This window comes from Nannospalax galili, unplaced genomic scaffold (assembly GCF_000622305.1).
Source record: "Nannospalax galili isolate Female #2095 unplaced genomic scaffold, S.galili_v1.0 scaffold3407, whole genome shotgun sequence".
Classification (NCBI taxonomy): Eukaryota; Metazoa; Chordata; class Mammalia; order Rodentia; family Spalacidae; genus Nannospalax; species Nannospalax galili.
In genome coordinates, this window is record NW_008355641.1 from 121,572 (window position 1) to 129,959 (window position 8,388).

At 42.7% G+C, this 8,388-nt stretch overlaps 1 non-coding gene across 1 annotated transcript; it reads right to left on the reverse strand.

The window, feature by feature from the left end:
• Positions 1-8,065: 8,065 nt before the first annotated feature.
• Positions 8,066-8,172, reverse strand: LOC115067653. The gene has a single exon (XR_003847030.1). It is a non-coding gene; the product is annotated as a U6 spliceosomal RNA (small nuclear RNA).
• Positions 8,173-8,388: the final 216 nt, after the last annotated feature.

An 8,388-nucleotide genomic window follows, 5' to 3' on the forward strand; every position in this document is an offset into this window, starting at 1 on the left:
AAGCTGTCAGAGCTAGTTAGCATCAGAGCCAGTCAAGTGTCTCCAAAAAGCTACTGCATGCACAGCAGCCATTCCATCACCAAGGAAACCACACATCAGTGAAACGGGCCCCAGGAACCAGCCAGAAACTCAGTTGCCTGACGTGTTTGTCATTATCAACTGGACCCAAGTGTAGAAGGAGCAATTCTCTGAAATTTCTCCTGCCCCAAACCCCTGCTGTCTTCTACTTCCAAACTGAGAATCTGCTCACCTCTGAGAAAGACATGTTCTGGCAGGCATGACCGATAGTAAGAGGAGATGCTTGCTTATTCTACAACTAATGAGGCAAGCTGTTGGCTGTGCTAGGGCACCCAGCCCCTAGCCTACCTTCCTGACCTTCAAAAGGTCCAATGTCTTCTGTTCATCTGGACCTTTAACCAGTGGTCACTGAGTCTGCTCAACCTCTCTGGGCAGCAATAACCAGGATGCTTGTTCTATAATTGCCCTTCTTTTTCTCTAAATTGGTTCTCTCTCTCTCTCTTAAATATTTTATTATTTTTATTTTATGTGTATGAGTATATTATCTGCATGTATGTAAGTGCACCACTGTGTCATGAAATGTCTGCAGAGGACAGGTGAGGGTGTCAAATACTCTGGAACTGGGGTTATGGATGGTTGTAGCAAATGGGGGCTGGGATTTAAACCCAGGTCTTCTGCAAGAAATTAAGGCAAGAGGTCTGATTCTGAGTCTCAAGTTAATTGCCACTACTGCATTTCAAGGACAACTTCTCTGCAAGACTGAAAAGTAGTTGGGGAATCTCTTTGCCAACAATTAAAACTTCATGGTACTTCCCACACTTTGTGTTATTCCAGTGTCATGCAATGCCTGCGGAGGTCAGAAGAAGGCGTTGAATTCCCCTGGAACTGGAATTCTGGATGGTTGTTAGCTGCCATGTGGGTGCTGAGACTCAGGCCCAGGTCCTCTGCAAGAGCAGCCAGTGCTCTTAACCATGAAGCCACCTCTCTAGTCCCTCTGTTTTGTTTCTTTGAGACATGGTATCATGTAGCCCAGGCTTGCCTCAAACTTGCTATGTAACTAAGACTAATCTTGAACTCTTGATCCTTTTGCCTCCATTTCTCAAGTGCTGAGATTACATACATGTGCTACCATAGCCAGCTTGAACTGGTGTTTCTGTGCATCACTGTGTAAATGATTAAACAAACCCCCAGCCTATTAATGACTGATAACTTTAATGTCACTAAAAGATTCACTTATTCTAACACTCCACAAATATTCATTGGGTACTTCCCATTTTCCAGGCAGGCTGAGCACCTGAGGTTAGTAATAATAATAATAATAATAATTATTATTATTCATTGGTTGTAGGTGGAGCCAAAGAGTAGTTAGATAGGATGGCTGGGGAGGGCAGTTCTGAGAAGGAGACACATCAGTTGTGTCCCAGTTATTTATTTATTTAAAATTTTTTAAAATTATTTATTTAATAACCACATGATTAGAAGAAGCATTTCATTACAGCATTAACATATTCAATAATAATTTCCAGAGCAAAGATGCATCTCTTTCAATATTGGCTGTAAATTTTTAGGTTCACAGTTGAGTTAATATAGTCATACAATATTGAACTCAGTATAAACCTTATAAGACATAAAATTGAATGTGGTTAAACCTTTAAAAAAGATCTCCATTTCATTTAAAAATATTGTTTCATACAGAAAAACTCATTTAAAAAATATTTTATTTGTTATTATTTTTTCTATGTCTATGCATGTATTGCCTGCATGTAGGTAAGTGCACCTGTGTCATGCAATGCCTGTGGAGGACAGAAGAGGCTGTCAGATCCCCTGGGACTGGAGTTATAGACAGTTGTTAGCTGCCATGTGGGTGCTGGGATTTGAATCTGGGTCTTCTGAAAGAACAACCAGTGTTCTTAACCGCTGAGCCATCTCCCCAGCCCTAGAAAAACTCATTTTTAATGCTACTAATACTTAGATGTTTGCCTATGCATCTCTAATGTATCTGATTATTGCTAGTCACAGTTGGTTACTTTATTTTTATTTTATGTGTATGGGTATTATGCCCGCATGTGTGTAAGTGTACCCGTGCACTTTTATCCTAATCAAAGCTGTCAGAGCTAGTTAGCATCAAGTCCTCATGTTTGCATGGCAAGTGCTTAACCACTGTGCAGGCTCCCTAGTCCTGTATTCACATCTTGAAGGAATCATCCCAGCTGCTGAGTTTAGACTGGGTTGAGGTGAGATAGAAACAGAGAACCTCAATTAGTACACTGCGGAAGTGGTCCAAAGGAGAGATGGTGATAGCTTGGATAAGAATGTTGGCATCAGAGATGAAAAGAAGGAGATGGACTGGAGACATGGCAGAACAAATGAAAGTTTACCAACAGACTGGATGCGATGGCGGAGGAAAGGAAGTAGGTAACAGGAAAGGCTTTAGGCTGGAGCATCTATGTGGACAGTGAAGCTTTTTCCTTGAGTGGAAGACTAGGACAGAACTCACAGGTACACATATGAGGTAAAACCTAGAGTCCATTTTTGGCCTTGTCAAATTTGAAATGTTTGTGAGATATATTAGTGGTAAAGAATAGACAGTTTGACATATCAGCTTGAAATTTAGTGAAGACTTTGGGGCCAGAAATATAAATCTGCGAATTATCAGCACAGGGACAGTATGTAAAATCATAGGTCTGGATGACATCACCTGGGGAGGAATGATTGTGAGCAAAGGAGTGTGAAGACTGACCCTAGGAAGGGAAATTGCAAAAGAGACTGAGGAGAAATGGAGGGAAACCATGGCAATGAATGATACCAAGAGGAGAGATTTGGAAAAGGAGAGTCTAAAAAGGATCTGTCCAAATGATCCTTAAGGCTAGTCCAGACCTGATTTTCCAATTCCAGAAATTTCTCCAATTCCTTCAAGCATTCTGTGTTCCATCTTTGGGCAAACAAAGAATAATTGGTTTTCCCCAAAGGTTATAAAAATGGCTTCTTGGCAATGTAGGATTTTGGATTTGGGCCTAAAAATTGATCAAGGGTAAGGTCAATGTCAGAACAAACTGAGGATCCTTGAAGGGAAGCCAGGACAACAATATAAGTGGCAATGAAGTTACCTGATTGCTTACTCTAATGTCTAGCTCAGCTGTAGCATACCATAGACCTGCAGTGTAGGGACAAATGGTACCCTTATCACTGGACAGTGACCTGTATGGATTCTCCATCTGATGGCCTTTCAGAATCTCTGCTGCATGCATGGAATTGGCCTGTTGCTTTGAGAAACTCTTAAGATATGTGACAGTAGAGTCCTCTGATGGTTAATGATGGTCCATTGTCCACCTCTGGGATTGAGCTGCATTTGTGGGTGACACCTAAGCCTTCATCTGCCTGTGTTCCACTTATGGTGCTGCCTCTGGTGACAGCATTCAAAGGAATAGGATGGTGGTTGACTTCCTTTACTCTGCGCACCCTGTGGTCACTGGTTCTCAGCTTCTACCTTTCCAGTGGGTGACTGTGCCTATCTCCCTGATGGTTACAACATCACAGGCTCTTCCAGCCAATGTCCTCTCTTGCCTCCTGTGACATGGATGTTCCTCTGACCCTGTGATGACAAGTCATGGACCCACCTCCTTCCTACTCTCTGCTAAGAAGCCACTCCTTTTCCCTCTTCCAGCCAATCGGTTGACTATAGCCACTTGCAGGGGAGGGGTTAAGGGTATAAAAGCTGGGAAAACCATGAGGCTGGTCTCTCACCATTTTGTGAGGCTGTCCAGAACCACAGATTTAAGTCTGGGTGTGGAATTTTGAACACAGTGGTGAATTCGGGGGTGGGGGAGGGGGCTTTTGTCTGTAAGTAAACCTGCACCCCAAGCTCAGTTAGCAAGTCCAATAAACTCGTTAAGATTCTTCAAACCAGGGTTTGGAGAATTCTTTCCTCAGGTTGTTGCAAGGACTGTGGTTGGAGTGGATTGGATGCCACATGCACCTCTCAGCAGTGAATTTGACTTACACTTCCCAGTGACTCAGTGATGCTGCTGTTTCTCAGGCAGATCTAACCTAGGCCTGTGATAATTAGTTTTAACTATCAGCTTACCACAATATAGAATCACTTGAGCTGGAAGTCTCAATTGAGGAATTGTCTTGGTTGCCTTAATGGATATAGGAAGACCCACTCCAAATGTGGGCATCTTTTCCTAGCATCTCAGATAAAAAAAGTCCATGGAATAAGGAAGGCCATTTGCCTCTTGTTTGCTTGGCCAACCTTGTTGCTGCTACTGCTGATTCCTTCACTCATATCCGAACCAGAATTTCCAGGCTTCTATCATTGACTGAGGACCAGCAGCCCTGTAGATATTCAGAGTCAGATTGGGACTGATGAGGCATCAAGCCTGATGGACTGAGCAAGTACTGGTATGAGACAGCTGTTGTCACTATTTTGACCATATTGAATAAGCTGACTTAATACACACACACACACACACACACACACACACACACACACACACTCCATCTATTCTGCTCCTCTAGGGAACACCAACTAACACAAATTGTGGTGCCAGGACTGGGGTGTTGCTGTGATGCACCTGGCCATGTTGTTCTTGGAAAGAATTGTGGAAGCAGTGGGTATTTGGTCTGGAAAAACCATTGAATGCTCAGTGCTTAATGGGCTGTTCTGTGGGAGCTTGAGACACAAGAACGCCAAGAGAGATGCAGACAGTGGAAGTAAGGCTTGTGATGTTTCAGAGGGAAGCAAAGACTAGTGGGTTCATTCATGTGATATTTTGGGCTGAAAAATTAATCTGTGGTTGCTGGTCAGTCAGGGCTGAAGATTTAGCAGCAGTAGCAACAGGGTAATTTAACTCTGTGGCAAGAGGATGGGCAGTCAAGCAAAAGGCAAATGATCTTTCTTCTTCTGTGTCTTATTTTTACCTGTGTTGCTAGGAGAAGGTGCTGCCCACATTGAGGTGTGTCTTCCCACATCAATAAAAGCAATCAAGACAGTTTCTCAATTGAGACTTTCTGCTCAGGTGATTCTAAATTGTGGCAAGCTGACATTTAAATCCAACTATTACAAGGGCCAGTGGGGAGTGGGTGTTCCTTATATGAATGAGACTATTTTTCTTACTGTGCGCACATCTCCTTGCTCCTCCCTGGAGTTCAGGCAATATTAAAAGAGATCAGATTCTAGGAATGTGATTAGTGACCAAATAATTCAAGCACATACATGATTAGAAGTCATGGTGCTCTATAGTAACACTGTAGGAGTGACATTTGCAATATGGACAGAATCTGGATTAATGACTTTTACTTAGCCATGCACCAAAAAGCTCCTGTATCCACATCTCCAGGGCTGGGGTTGCAGGTATGCATCACCTGGCTTTTTGCATGGGTGCTGGGGATCCAAACAAGCTCACTGAGTAATGTGTTCTTGTGTCCTAGGCAGCTGACCTTAATCCTTCGGAACCCCACTTTGCCCTCCACCCAAGATAGTGAGGGTGCTTGACTAGTATATCACAGTGCTGCCAACAATGTGTCCTTCTCATCAGAAACAATGAGAATAATTGAGAAGCCTGCTTGATATTGTACGAGTGAGGTCTCTTAGTCCTGGACTAAGGGGTGAGATTCTCTGATAAGATAAGGGTGACTTCTAGCTTCTACTTCCCCAGTTGATGAGTGAAAGGGAAGCTCGTCTTGAGCAGCACAGTTCCATAAACATCTGGAGGAATGGGTGCCTCAGGGTTTGGGTTCACTTTTGGTCTTAAAAATAAACACTAAGACAGCTGGGGCTACAGGGAGACCCTGTCTCAAAAAGACAAAAATAAATAAATAAATAAACAAACACTGAGAGCCAGGCTGCTTATTTATTCAGGTATAAGTGTAATGTGACTTAGAAACATCACGTAACACTCTACAACTCCAAATGGAAAATGAATTGTCATTCAGACTTTCCCACATATACTAGGTAGGCTTATATTTTTGCCTGTCACCAAAACACAGAAACAACTTTATTTTTGGAATAAGGTCCTCATATAGTAAAGGCTGACTTCAAACTTGTTCTACAGTTAATGCTGACTTTGAAACTCTGATCCTCCTGCCTCCATCTTCCAAGTGCTCTGATTACAGGAATCTGCTACCACACTCAGTTTTATGTGGTTCTCGGGATAGAACTCAGGGCTTTGTGCATGCTAGGCAAGGGCTCTACAACTGAGCTACATTCCTACCTCTAGAGACAATCTTTGAGGGAGACATAGGAAGCCAGTGTGTGAAGGTGCTAATGTAACTAGCATTAACATGATGACAATAGAGAGCCACAGAGGCAGTAAACTCAGAATGAAACCCAAACTCAGGACCAAAACTAGGTTGTTTCAATACAGAAAGATTGCAAAGAACCATGACTTGTAAGCCTCTTCTCATGGTGACAGTGAAACAGCCAAAAGAAGATGAACAGATGTTTCCAGCATCTAAAAGAGAGAGCTGGGATCTTGTTTCTCTGAAGAATTTCTGAAGTGAAGTTATAGAGCAGTAAACAAATAGTTGATTACTTTGTCCCTGTTGATCAATCTAAATCTCAATTGATAAATGTCAACACTTCATATAAACTGATAGATTTGGAGCTATCAAGTTGTTTAGAATCATGTCCAACTGTTTGATATTGGGACTCAACATTGTCATCTATGAAGTTCACATTTGAAAATATTGTCATCAAATTACAAAAAAAAATATCATGAAACACTCCCCTAAGTAAGTTTATGGATTTGTGTTGGGTGGCAGCCATCACCCTCCTTGGCTGCACATGGACTGTGGGCTGTGGAATGGGCATCTGGAAAGCTCCTGTAAAAATATTTTTACAAGGCTCTGTAGAGCTGATACTCTTGAAGATGCTGTCTCGCTGGCTTGTCTCCTGGTGATAAACACTTCATTGGGATGAAAGCCAGAGGAATGAGGAGAGAAGAATGAGAGATGATGAATGTAGACAGTCGTCTAAAAAAAATTTTTGCTGTGGACAATAGTAAAGAAATGAGGCAGAAGGTGGCATTATGTGTGGAGTCAGGTTATTATGTTTTAGATATAGTCATGTATTCTGATAGGAATGGTCAGCAGAGGAGGGAACTTGATGCTGCAGAAGACAACAGTGTATGAGTTGATATCATTGCTGTTTTCTATGTCCAGATGTAGCCATTCCAGAGCCAGTGTGGAATAGACGTAGAGTTCTGATGTAGCCAGGGCTGGTGAGTCAGTTATTTCTGTATTGCCTCAGTTTCAGTCCACCTCACTGATACTGGATCATTTCTCCTCAGTCAGCTGGCACACTGTCAGAGAACACTGGGGACAGGGGCATTTCCAGGTCAGTGGGCTTTGTTCTAGGCAGAACTTTGGAGTACAGAGTGGTCCGCAGCCTGCCTCCCATCAGCCCCAGGGCCCAGAGAGTGATCACCAGGGAGTCCTGTCAGCAGACCCCTCAGCGACTTCACCCCTTGGTGAGTCATGACTGTGTCCTCTCCAGTGAGGATCGAGTCTCAGCTTTGGTGGTGGACCAGTGGCTCTTCCATACTCATTCCGCTGCTGCTTTGCCTCTGCCCCTATTTCACGTTAGCCTTTTCTTTTTCAGCAGGGCCTTATATAGCCCAGACGAGCTTCAAACTCATTATGTAGCCAAGGCTGGCCTTGAACTCCTGATCCTCCTGCTTCTGTTTCCCAAGTGTTGAAACAATAGGTGTGCATCACTACACCCAGCCATGCTATCCTGTTATTCTTTAGATTTCTCTTTACTCCCTTGCAAGCAATTCACTGTTATGATACATCATGCACATTAAACTTTCACCCTTGGAATTACAGAGTAGTTTCTGTCTCTTAATTGGAATATGGCTAATACAGTTAGGTTTGTGAAAGAGAGAGCCTTGTTGAAATGGTACACATAGTCTGGAGCCCACTATGTAGCCCAGGCTGCCCTCAAATGTCAAATAATCCTCCTGTTCCAGTATCCTCAGTGCTAGGATTACAGGTGTATGCCACTATACATGGCAGAGTCCTGTTTTTTGTTTTTTTTGTTTTTTTTTTTAATATGGAATGCTTCACGAATTTGTGTGTTATTCTTGCACAGGGGCCATGCTAATCTTCTCTGTATTGTTCCAGTTTTAGTATATGTGCTGCCGAAGCGAGCACAGTCATGTGTTTTTTTAGAAATCAATTAATTTTTTGATGGCACAATGAGTTCAATTAGGGTTGCTTACGGAATCCTGACTGAAGGTTTATTTACAGCAGCATGGCAATTTACCAGTGGCTACAGCACTCAAGAAAATGTCTCTTCCCGAGAAAACCCATTGAGTGGGAGAAAATCTTCACCAGTGACACATCTGACAGAGATTTAACATCCAGACT